General features: G+C 44.2%; 1 protein-coding gene across 1 annotated transcript in view; it reads right to left on the bottom strand.

Annotated features, from left to right (window-relative positions):
• Positions 1 to 13585, bottom strand: part of ZNF423 (zinc finger protein 423) — a 164739-nt gene that overhangs the window by 146370 nt on the left and 4784 nt on the right. The gene's annotated exons all lie outside the window — the stretch shown is intronic.

Below are 13585 nucleotides of genomic sequence, written 5' to 3'. Positions count from 1 at the left end.
GTCACTGGCTGCAAAAATCATACAAAAAGAGTATTCAGATGAGCCGCTACACTATCTCATAATTCTTAGAAACACTGCAGAGGTGACTTGCCGCACCAATTTCACCAATAGCACTTCCAGCTGAAAAATAACCTTAGCTTTTCTGAAAGGTTTTCTAAGAAATCTTTTTTTCTCCTTTAGTGAGCCATTGCTCTGTATAGCACAAACAGCCACCAGATATAGAAGCTTAAGTGCCAGAAAATGCTCTACTAGCTCACAGAGAGTGTTTCAAGTAGGAGCTTCAAAATGACCTCCAGAACCACACTCGTGTTCAAAGGAGGTGCTAGAGAACACGGCTGTGTGAAATTTGGCAATACAGCTTCACTGGCAGGAACAAGGAGGTTAGTTTTGGCTCACACGAGATCCTCCACCCTGCAGTTTGCTTTGAACAGTTTTAATGAAAAACTCAAAGTGAGATTCAGCTGCAACCATCAGTTTTTATCTAAGGTTGGTCAAAAGCAAAAGAAATTTTATTTCTGTGTGCATAACACTGGAGAGGGAATACATCTCTCCTTAGCAGAGACTCTGTATTTTGAGTTATCTTTAAAAGAGAAGGTAGCTGAGAGACCTATAATTCTCTCACACATATGTAATGCATGTAAGCAAGCAAAACACCAGTGTGGTGGAGGATGGGGTGAATAGGTAAGTGCATCACCCAATTTGTAGCACTGGGCAGCAGACAAGCCTGTCTGCTTTACTACTTCCAGAGGAACAGTTAGTCACTCCTCCCACCTATCTGCAGCAGCAAAATGCAAAAATGCTGCTCTTCAGCTTGAATAGATGTTTATTTCGTTCAGAGAACCTAAAGATGCCTCCAGAGGAGCTATGAGGCCCAAATCATTATAGCTTTGCCTCTTACTATGATATATTTTGGAAAATCTCAAGCCCCAGAACACAACAAGTGGAAGGAAAAGGAGGTAAATCACATGGTGCTTCTTATTTTGACATGGTAGGAGGAGGGACAGAGAAAACCCACTTGAGCATGGCAAACAGGAATACAGGATAAGCAGGACAGTCAGCCTCCCCTTGCCAAGCATGCAAGTGAGTTGGCTGCTTGCACCTCCAGGATCTCCAAACACATCAAAGTCAAGAGATGGTTACAGGCCACTAAGCCTTTTTCCACCCAGAAGACCACTGATGTTAAAGGGAGGGTTCCCTGCCTCCTAAAAAACCAAGAATAACTTGCTAACACAGAACAGCAAGATTTACTTCAAGTCTTCTGTTCCCTGTAAAACTAGAGGACACATACTTAGCTTTCCTTTTCCGCAGACTACACTGGAAATGTCAGAAAATAGGATCAGCTAGCTTATAAATAATTGCAAAGCCCCTCCTGAAAAAGGTTGAGAGGGAGGTGGGATGAAAGCTCCCAGCCTCGAAAGCTGGGACTGGCAAGGAGCAGAACAGAATAAGGGCAAGGACAGTGTGTGATATCCCAGCTCCATCTGTATGCAGAAATGAAAGGCATTGAGGAAAATATCAGTGAGGGTTATGGCAGGCGTTCCCAGGTGTGGGGAAATCCTCGGGGGAAGAGCACCATCAACAGAAAATACAGCAGACCTTATAAGAGACAGCTGACGTGGCAGATCCTACAAAAGCTTGTCTGCGGTATCTGAACATCTTTTGTTCTCTAGCCCCATTCTTTCACCTGGCAGCTCACAGATGAAAAGACTTGAGAGATGTTCCTGTCACAGGAGGCTTTTCCTCAAAAGGCTCCTAAAAAGAGGAGGGACCAGGGTAATGCAGGGTCCACTATGGGGGATGCATGCCAGAGGAAGCTTTACCCTTCTAATAATGACTCTCCTACATTTCTGGAAATTCTCCCTAACCCTATCCTCTCACTACCTGCAGACTAATAACAAAGCCAACATTGTCCATGAAGTCTCAATCTGAAGTGACTCATTCATTCTCAGGAGCTTTGTGTTCATTTTTTCAGCCTGGCATCCTAAGAAAACAAGGTTTATGTGATCATATTGCCTGTCATACGTCTTAACTGTTTGTCCCTTCCTATTAACTTTTGAATCACACCAGGCTGGGGATAGAGGGCTCCAACAGAAACGGAGTTTCTATAAGATTGGCGAACCTACCTTTGATTGGGTAGGATGGAGACCGCAGTTCATGTCTCTGCTGAGAGAAAGGCTAAGAACAGAGTCAGCACTTATCCCCGCTCTTGGGCCTGTCCTAGGCAACCAGCACGCATGTGCCACCTGGCCGACCAGCACAGCTTGTGTTGCTTCTTGTCCTGCTTGTAGGCAGAGGGTGGGAAAGGGAGATGAGAGTACTCAATGGAGAATGGGGTCGGGTGGGGGACTGAGATGGACTACTACAATGAAGAAATGCAACATCATAGCAAGTCCAGCCTCATACATAAGAAAACTTGAGTTTTCTGCCAAATTGCCTGTAACTTCATGACACATCATCGAGGACAAATGCCAATATTTCTCAAGTACTCACTGAATCCAGTATGTAGCCACACACAAAACAGCAACCAGTTGGAGAGTTCATCCATTAGATTTTTTGCTACAACTTCTTCCCTTTTGCCTAAGTATGGCAAGCAATAGAAAATTCACAGTGAAGTCACTTTATCTCCTAATGTTGCCACTCTCTAGACCTGCACAATTAATGCAGGTTTCTTGAAACAAGTAGAAAGCATGTGATGAATCAAACGCAAGTACTCTGGAAACAGTGCTCCCGTAGGACCGCAAGGCTTGGCTCTCAAGTGAGTTTGTGACATTGGTAAAAATCAGCTCTCTGCCCCAAGTGTGCTCTGCAGGGTCATTTTCCTGTATCTGCTGACCAAACTATTGATTTTTAAGGAAAAGTGAAGGAACAAAAAAAGTCTCTTTTTCCTGTAGCACCACATGATAAATTTCATTCGCCCCATCCTAACTGCTTCTAGTGACAGTGCAGTGTTTGTCTGAATTTTTAACAGATGTTTCTAAGTACTCTTGACCACTTCTCTCTCCTGAGGATTTCTGCAGTGGGATAGCTCTAGATAGTAATACAAACAAAGCTTGTAAGAGGCTCTTGGGGATAAATCTGCAGACACTGCATCTAGGATGGGTGTGGGTATGGGTCCAAGCCTTATGAAACTTTGTAAATATCCTCTAAAGACTAGCAAGCTGGACTGACCCTGCCTGCAGATGTTTTTGAGCTTACCAGCTCTGCAGTGAAAAGCAAGACAGCTTACAGATAACTGCAACACTCCTGAAACAGCCTGAGAGTGGGATTTAAACCAAAAGTTATAAAAGCAGGGATATACTGGAGCAGAACAGAATAATGCAAAGGATGATATGTGATGGTGTAACTCCATTTCAATTCAAAATACCAAAGATGCTGCGAAGGGGATCAGTCTGGGCTGAAGAAGAATTTCCCAGATGTCAGGTTACCCTTGAGAATGAGCACACTGGATTCACTTGACAGGTGTGAAGGTACTCATGCAGTCAGAACACAAATTGCTTTAAGAAAAATAAAATCTCTGCTTTCATTTTGAAAGAAAATTAGTGTCTCGCGCTAACGCCTGGCAAGGAGGCAGTGACATCTGCCTGAGTTTGTACACGGCCTGAAACAATCAGCTGAAACATGCTTATGGATGCTAGTTTACTTTATCAAGATGTAGCCATAGCTATTTAATACCAAAATATAATCTATTAAAGCTATTGTCAGTGTTTCTCAGCCACTGAAACTGTTTTTTTAAAAGGTCAGTCTACTAGCTGGAGAGTGAAAACGAGCAAGGCGGCTGTGCCAGCCCTTAGGATGTGGCTGCATCCTGCAGTCTGGTTTTGCATTCCCTTAAATGTCGGGCACGAAGCAGCAGTGAGGTCTCAGTGGAGCCCAAGTGCCCTGCCAGCCGTGTGGAGGGCGGCTGTGCTCCTGGGGGGGGGCAGACAACAGGGCAGCGGGAAGCCATGGGGTGAGCCCATATGGGGCCCCCATGCATATTCCCCCCCCCCCCCCCCCCGAGCACGCTGCACCTACTTCTTGCTGGGGCAAAGAAAGGGATGGCTGTAGAGGACACCACTTTTTTCAGCCCCATTCAGCTTTGTGGCGGCTGTGTCATTCACAACAATACCACAGTCCACCCCCACCCCCAGAAAAACCCATAAAAAAACCCAACCTGGGAACCACTTCCCCACAAATAGCACAGTATAGCTCCAAACACCCCCACCATCTGCACAGACCAAGCATTTTCTGTATTAGCATTTCAGTTAACCCTTTTGTAAGATGATTTGACTCGGTTTCAAAATTCCTCATTCTGAAAAACACTTGTTAAATATTGGCCCTGACTGCTATACAAAGTGATAGCTTGGTAGTCATAACCCACAAGATATATTTAGCTTCACAAACTCATCATCAATGGATTTTGAAAGCATTGTAGCCAACAGACTGGAAACCACATGCAATACAAACACATAATAGAACTTTTAATGTGCAAAGAGACTAAACAAAAAGATCCTTGACCTTCTTGCTTTCCCTTGCATACCATTATCCCCAGCGAGACAGCAAATGGAATGACGTGGAGAGCAACAGCTACCATCAAGCAACTTTGGAAGCCAATTTCTACAGTAGTTAAGCAGTTAATGGCGTTAATCAGAATGATAACTTATTAAATTCTACATTTATGCAAATAGCATTTTGGCATATCACATGGAGACCTGAGTAGCAGAGCTCGCCAAGAAAAGGGCCCAACATCTTTTACATTTGCTGGTTTGGGTTTTTTTAATACTATGTAAAATAGCATCCATGATGGTTGGCACATCAGACAAACCACACTTAAATAAAAAGCTACAGCCACAAATTAATCTCCATCATCCCAAATAGATGAATGAACATATTGTTTAATTGTTAACCTTTATGAAGTGAAGATTAATCTCTACAGCTAAACCCAATCTCTGTCTTTATCTTTTTAACAAGAAGTTGACATTTCTTATAGACCTTCCTAAAACCAGCAACATTGACTGAACAAAGAAAATAGCAGATATCTCTAATTCTCTCCATGCTACAGTAACTAGGGTATCTGTAGCATGAAAATATAAAGCAACAGAGTAGTTTATGACTATGACATGAAAGGACATTATCTGCGTGTGATGAGATGAATCAGAAAAACTGCAGTTTAGGGTAGGCAGAACTTAAAGTAATCTTAGTTTTGTAAAGCCTGTGTGGAAAACTTGCTGTTTTCCAAAAGAAATATCTGCCAACTTTTTGGCTCTGGGTCGCACTTAAATTCAACAAGGACTGAAGAAGCAGGGGACTGGATGAACAACTATGAATTGCACTTTTAATTACTTTCAAGATGTTAAAGGAATATCAAAGATGTGCTTATGCACATAGTTTTCCCCATTGTTAGTGCTGTTGTTTAATAGAACTAAATTCTGCACAGAATTCTACTCATTCATTTAGTTCATTCTCTGTCTTCAGGAGAATTAGGTGGGAACCACTTGCTGCAGGATGTTGCGCAAAATGAATAGTTCACCAATTGAAATTATACCTCTATTTTGAAAATCAAAAAATCAATAATATTGCTTATACACAAGCCCTATCTGTTGATTTATTGATGTAGATGTAAATACACGTGTGTCTGGGTACCTTCTCTTTGTTTGTGCAAAGCCTGCAACACAGAATGCTAAAATACCTCTGGAAAAAATAATTGGCCTTTTTTCCCCCCTTTGGGTACAAATTTCTGTTTTTAAATGAATGTGCAGGTTTCCTGTTGCTGCCTTCATTTCAAAATACCAACTAATTCTAGGTTTAATTAAAACAGAATGTTTTATATCTCAAACACTTTTTTTTTTTTTTTTTCCCCCCACAGCACATATCTTCTTTACCTTAATGTGATTTCTGGCTATTAAGAGAAGATTTTTTTTTTTTTTTTTTTTTTTAAATTCAAAGTTTTACAGCAACTCTTTTTATGGAGTCCACTTATGCAAGCACCGAAGCCTTTCCAGAGAAAACAGGATTCTCCCCACCTCCCTCTGGCTTTTCTCCCTACTGAATGCCATGGCCTTCACTCAACCAAAGGAAATGAAAGACAGACTGAGACAACAGCATCACGTGGGTGAAGGTCAGATTGATTTTCAGCTGTGTGGTGCTGTTTTATCACCCTCAGGACAAAAGTTAAGCCCTTCATTTTTTTCACGTCTGCTTTAACAGAGCAACTTATTTTTTCCTGAAATTTTGGTTGGCCTCCACACCACCAGAATTATCAAGGATAGGCTAATTTAAAACATTTGTGGAGATCATCTTCTTCACTGTAAAATCCAGAGCAGCCCACACACCACAACATTTCTATCCATGAGTTTCCTCTATTCCCTATGTACAAATAGTGGCTCCTTGAAAATACTGAGGTTTCTGCAGTGACATTCGCTGACAGCAGAAGAAGAGTGGGATGCAGCTGCCGGCTGTTCAGCCATGATCCCGGGCATGGGCAGAGGAGCGTTTGCTATCTCAAAAGGGGCAAGTTCACAAATTGTTTTTTCTCCCCATTCTCTTTCCCTCCCTCCCTCCCTCTCCCCCCTGCTTGGAGTGGCCAAGCTCTCCAAGAGCTGAGCCTCCCGCCTGTCACTTGGTGATCTGGACATGCACGGCCAATTACTGTGGCAGCCACTGGAAAAGCAGACGGTTTTGCTAACTCAGATTGCATTTTTCCCAACTCCAGTACCACTCGGAAAATCACTCCCCCCAACTTGCTGTAAGGACTGGCTCTCCCCATTTCTCTTTTACCTAAGACTATTTTTCCCCCAAAGTAACGATGTTATTTTCAATACAGCCAATTTTAGCTATTCAGCTCTTCAAAACTGAACTGATTAACATAAAATGAAGCATTTTGTACATCATAGATATGTATGTGTATACCTAGTTATTAAGAAAAAGAGCATCTTCCTTCCCGATGTTTTCATTTCCAGAGTTTAAACTGGCAGCCAGAAAACTCAGTATTCTCTCCTTTAAGCTACGAGACAAGAAAATCCTACTGACTTTCATTTTCTTTTGTTTTAATTTTTGCACTAAATTTGTCTTATTTGTGTGAGGCACACAACAGTGTTGTGACTACCTCCTCAAGATGACAGTTTATCCTCCGCAAAAACTGAGGAATACTATCTGCTGAACTTACATGTACCAGAGGCTCTGATCAAAATCAAACCCGGTTACACTGGATACCATTAAAACACCTAATGGAATACAATTCCTACATGAAACAGCTCTTGTAAAACAAACCACAGCAAGTGTCTGTAAGAGAGGAAGGAGTAGAGAAGGGCTGTAAGGTGAGATCAAGCAGCTATCCAGGCTGGATCTGGATGCAGTCTGAATGCAAATTAAATAATTTGCTAGGTTTTGTGAACAAAGATTTGACTAGCATATGTCTGTAGCTTGTCTGAACCTAGCTGAGACTGCCTCTGAAAGGGCACTTAGAGCAGCTGGATTTCTCACAGCACCTCAAGAAGATCTGCAGATGCTGATCCCCATGGGATGGTTCAAGGAAGGCTCTGCATGTGTACAGAGCCCCAAGGAAGAGCGAGCTCTCGGACAATGGACAAAAGGGCAACTGCAGCTGAGAGTAAAGGAGAAAACAGTAACACAGTAAGGTGTAACTTAAACCTATGAACTGTGAAGTGACTCAGTTGCATGCAGGACCAGGAAAGGGCAAATGGCAGCACAGTGTCAGGGAGAAGACTGCCATGAGCAAGATGAAAAATGGTGGCAGTCCAGAAGGGAGCAAGCAAGGAAACAGCCTTCAAGGAGGGAGCCCACAGGGACACCAGCACAGGCAACAGAGAGAGGGAAGGGAAGAGAGCGGTCCCCCAAGGAGACAACCAGAACTCACAAAAGCAAAATCCCATATGAGGCAGAGACAGACAGCAAGCTGAGTATTACCGTAAGTGTTAAAAAACCATCCTAGAGGCATGTTGAATTTTTGGCTGGTGTTGGCCTGGTTGGTTGCTATGGTTCATTAATGCAGATTGAACAATGTAATTGAAACCTGCTTAGACTACTCTTGGAGTCCAGTAAATAACCTGCATTCAGTTTTGCTCAGAGAAAATGAACACAGGTGTATATATGTATATTTCTGTAGACTGCAAGGTCATAAAGGGAATTAATTCTACTTCTGTCTTTCCAAATTTTCTAATGAATAATTAGTAGATGTAGATTTCTAAAATGACCATTTAATATAAATTGTATCAAATCTAATTTATTTTAAGAGATATCATTAAGTACAAAGTCTGCACGAGTGAACTGAGTTCACTGTAGAGGAAATGACTGGGAATTATGTTCAAAAATCTATTCAAATGTTTAATGTAACAGATTCCCTGGAGAAGAGAAAAGCAATGGGCTTCTTCAGCCTTTCCTTATGTCCTCCTCAGCAAGGCTAACAGTAATTGAGTAGCAACATAAGGAGGAGCCAAAAAGTCTTTCACCATTACGCTGAGAAAGATTTTCACGGAAGCTAAAGAAGAGGTGGACCCACATGTTAAAAAAATGGTACCTTCAGGGGAAACTCACTCCCACAGTTACATGTGTCACCAGCAACAAAACCCACCTGGGTTAAAGACCTTCTCTCCCACCAATTGCATACGTGTGATTACGCAAATTGATGAAGCCACAGTTACAGTCATTTTCATCCAAAACAACTCAGGCTGTTAAGGGGGAAGGTCTTGAATTCTCCCCAAACCCTGATGTCTCATCCCCCACATGTTGACATAAGGTTTGTGCAGCTCCATAGGGCACCAGATCCAAGAGCTGCACAGACTAAAAATTAACCCTTTTAATTGTCAGCAAAGTCAGCTCCCAAAGACAACACAGACCTTGTACCAGCATAAGGTAGGAGATGGAAGGAAGGAATACCCCCCTTCCAGTAACAGCCAAAACTTAAGCCGAATTAGATTCCTTGATGATAAAAATACAAATAGTACTTCCTTGTGTCAGAAAGGAGTTGCTAGCCTAAATGTTTAAAGATTACAAAGTGCTCAAATGCCCTGGGAAGTATTTAACATGAACAGACCAAATGCCTTGAAAACCCCAAATCAATTTTTTCATTAGTTAAGACAATGAAAGCCGGTTGTAATAAGTGAGAAGTTTGAATAACATTACCTATATTTAATACACATTATTTAACTTAAATTTCTACTGAATATATTTTCAACAATTTTGAATTTAATATGAAATTATGAAATGCATTTTTAACATTTGCCTTACTATTAAAAATGCGTATTAAAATTACTTAAACAAAACAGCATTCAAAAGGTACATACTTGTTGCCAAAGCTTTAAAGAAAGTCAGAAGCTGCTTATACCGCTGGTGAAGGTCTTCTGATGTGCAAACCCAGCTTGGAGAGCAACAGCCGCTCCAGCAGGTGCAGCGAAAATATTTCCCTTATTCAATTTATTTGACTGGTTCAGTCCAATAACGAGTTTGTTCAGAACAGAGAAACTATTTGGCAGATGATTGCTAAAATGCTTCTTGCCAGCCCACAGTAAAGAAAGGTGTGAGACCCCTACAGAGAACGCAAGCACCTGGTTGAGGTTGTCCATGGGGGGCCACATACCTCAGTGGATCCATCCTGCTCACAAGGGACCGCTGTGCTGCGTGGGTGCGGGCTGCCAGCCAGCACAGAGGACACCACACAGCCCTCCCTCGAGTCGGCACTTGAGGTAGGCTGAGCTCTGGGCTCCCGGACCCAGAGGCCATGCGGAGATGCTCCAGTGAGCGCTCCCAAAGCCAGCCAGAAGAAGAGGACCAACCCATGCTGGCACGTTTCCCTAAAGCCAGCCGGCACTGGGGGGTGGAGGCTGCTTTCTGGCTTCCCCAAGCCTGAAGCACAGTTAATAACATGCCAGCTGTATCTGCAGACAAGCCAAGTTTAATGAGGCTACAACAAAAGCATTCAAATATGCACTACAGAACTTCTGTGGGGATTTTTTCTAGAGCTTGTTTTTAAAAAATGAAAGATAGGAATTCTTGACAATGTTTGTACACACACTTCCTTTATTTTTAATTGTTTTTTAAAAAAAACATTTATATTCTACAAATTCAAAGAAATCAACATTAGAAAGACTTTTTTAATCCCACTACTTCCAACAGAAAAATTATGTTGTGTGATGAGTGCTTGAAATGCACTGCTGTTTGCTTTTTTCTTAATAAACATTGAAGTCTTAATTGTTTTTCCCCTACATGACCAGACACCATCTTTCTGTCTGCCAGGTCTTCACACCAGGACAAGCACTACCCCTCTCCTCCTGCTCAGGAACCAGGACAGACACGTGAATGTGACCACATCTCTAGCACTAGGGATGAAGGATACCTTACTCGTGCGCTGTCCTATCAGCCATGCTTTACCATGTGCTTCAGACTCTTACTCTGGGTCAAGATATAGGGGGTATCAGTAGAAGGACTGCAAATTTGGATTTGGAGACAGTGGAGGGGGCAGCAAAAGAAGTCTGCTCAGGCATGAGTGGGTGGAGAAGGTGGAAAAGGGGCAATTGCTCTCCGTCTCCTCTACCAGAAGCAGCGGAGGGTATCAAATGAAAGCAGATGACAAAGCTGAAGTGAAAAAAAGGGGACACTTTTCCCCAGTGCATAATTGAACTCTGGGTCCCCACCACGGGAAATGCTAAATGTATACTTTGCTTCAACAAGAAACTTCAAAATGGAAATTCATGGAAGAAGATTATCTGAGGAATTTGAATAAAAAGTACTAAGAAGCACCCAGATAAGTTTGCTGACAGCTAGGAGAATGTTCTGGGAAACGGCGCTATGGGACTGTCAGGCTGGCTCAGTACAGCCATCCTTATATGAAGACTACTTACCCAATGATCTGCTAAGGGATAGGGGAAGAAAGCAGGAAAAAAGCAGATTTGCAGTGCACGTCTCTTTCACTGCTCACATCTGCAGTCTGAAGATCTTGATGGCTTGGAATCCACCAAGGTCGTTGATAGGGCCAACAGGGTTTTGTCCCTCAACAACCCACAGGAAGGCAGTGTGCGCACTTCAGCAGCACCCTAGCCACAAACAATCTATTCTCTTGTCCGTCTGAGACAGGACAACCCTAGCACATCCTCCACCGATCTCTCTAAGGCATTATTAAAGGCCACTTTATAACAAGTATGCATCTGTTGTAGTCTCCAGGCTATCCTGACTGCATTTCTGAACTGAGTTTCACATATTGGGTTTTGTCTACAACCCCCTGAATGCTGGGACCTGCTTAGGGCAGCAGTGATCCTCCTTCCTGCAGGCACAGCTGCCCTTGCAGCACTCAGCAGGCTCCAGCCCTGGAAGGAGCCTTTCCACTACAACCCCTCCCTCCTCTTTTTCAAAAAAACATTTATCATTTACTTACATTTCTGGAATGCCAAGAAACAAACCTGCCCTACGCAGACCCACACAATACTTCCTCTGCTGTAACATGGCAATGGATTATCCTTTGCAAACAGAAATCCAAAGTGGGGGAGAAGGGGAGGTGGAGCTCAGGCACCCCTGGTGCCCCAGAAGGGCTGTGTGAGGCCTGGGGTGGTTCAGGGGGGAGCTGGACGGGCTCCAGTTCACAAACACAGGTCCTGCTGCATGCGGGAGCTCTCACGGCCAGCACCTGGCAGCTAACTCTTGCTTTGCAGCATTTGGGGTGCTTCGGTCTTTGTTCACCTCCCCATTCCTGATGCAGCAATGTACCAGGAGGTGAGAGTGGCTTTTCAGACAGCCAAGTGCCAAACTGCTCACGACTTCAAAGGGACATGTGCTTTGTTTAAGAGGCCTCGTTTAAAACATGCACCCTATTTCTCTTCTATCCATTTTCATGTATACCTGTGCTTACTTTGCAGACTACTTTCTGAACTAGATAAAAGTAGATAAAAGAACTCAATTAAAGTAGCAAGAATCAAATAGTCCCTTGCCAATACCAGCACGCTAACGTGTCATCCTCAGCTCCTCACTGGGCCATATGTTTAAAAATGACAGGGAAAACGTTATTTCTATACGAAAAACATGCTGCTTAAGGAAAGACATCATCATTGCTAAGAAACGTCTGTGCAGCCTCAGAATGCATAGCCAGGCTGTTCACGATGACTGCTGCTACGTGGAGGCTGAGAAAGGGGTAGAGGTAGCTCATTACCTCCCCTCCTGCCAGGGGTTTTGGTTATATGCAACCAAGCCGCCCGCAGTTGTGCTGGCAGTGCTCCTATCTGCATGCACAGTGCCTGGTGCTGCCTCCCTTGCCACTGTCCCCGGAGGGACCCGGCACAAAGGTGGCAGTGGCGATTTGCAGAGGGCGGCGCCTGGCACACTGGCACGCTCTTATCGGCGAGCACACTGCCCGGCTCCTCGCACCAGCTCCCGCGTGGCTGGGGATCTGCCATGGGCTCGCCGCCGTGCCCCCACTGTGGGAGACCCTCCACAAGGCCACAAAGAAAATCGCGAGCTGGGTGCTTATGGCGAGCAAGCATTGTTTTAAATTCATGCACCTCCCCACCACAAATCCTTACAGGCACCGGCACGCCTGCAAAATCCAAGAGAAGGCCCGAGAAACAATTGCTGAGGCTCAGCCCCCGCTAACGCCTCCCGTGCAGAAGGGCTGAGCACGGGGCCATGTGCCGCAGCCAGAGCGGAGCAGCCCAGGGGTCTCACCTACCTTTGCCTGCCAGATGACCCTCCGACCTGCCAGATAAGCAATGCTGTTAGGGAGCATTACACTTTGCACAACTTTCACAAACGTATGCAATACATTAAACGCTACACTAAAAGCACCCTCGCAGGCAGCCCCCACTCATGCGAAACCCCCTGCGCGGGGGCAGAGCCAGTGCTGGCAGGAAACACATTGCACAGGATGCACTGGGAAACCACTGTATCGGCAAGGTTACCATATGCCTTGTTTGTCATTAAATTGGCAACTGTGCTTCTGTTTGACTTCAGATCCAAATTCAGATAAACAAATATGCCTTATGTTCTATGATAAATACATATTTCGGTGAGCACCTCTGTAGAAAGTCAGGCAGTGCAGCACCTTATCAGCACACTAATTTTCTGGTATGCATAGGCAGAAGTCTTGCAAAGAGCCTCCTCACAGGCTGGCTGGGAGCCTCCAGGCAAACTCAGACATCACCTGTGTGGTGACAGCAGTCAGGGCACCCAGACCGCGGACCACCCAGCCAAGCTTACCCCTGCAATAATCTGGGGTTTTGGAGCTCTCAACACTGACAGGCACAAATACTGACTACAGGGAGACATGTGGAATGCCTGGGCACCGCGGCCAAGGCGGCTGCCCAAGCCCTCGGGACCCCTGCTGCCCCTGCACCTGCAGAGGGGACGCCTGGGACAAACTAAGGACAGGAGCCTCTGCCCAGAGCCCTCCAAGCAACTGACAATAAAAACACTACCCCAGTGCCCATTTTCAGATTTAGACAGTGAGAGCTGAAGACTCCAGGGAAAATCCATTTTTTTACAGTTTGTGATATTACTGAGCTTTTCTGGTGTCAATTTTAAAACACTGCTATGACCTCTGGAAAGAAGGAAAACTGCATTTCAGCACAACAATGTAGAAAAGAACAAAAAACGGAACTTGTTATTA

This window comes from Leptosomus discolor, chromosome 8 (genome assembly GCF_034619465.1).
Source record: "Leptosomus discolor isolate bLepDis1 chromosome 8, bLepDis1.hap2, whole genome shotgun sequence".
Lineage (NCBI taxonomy): Eukaryota > Metazoa > Chordata > Aves > Leptosomiformes > Leptosomidae > Leptosomus > Leptosomus discolor.
This window is presented reverse-complemented; position numbering and strand designations above follow the sequence as displayed.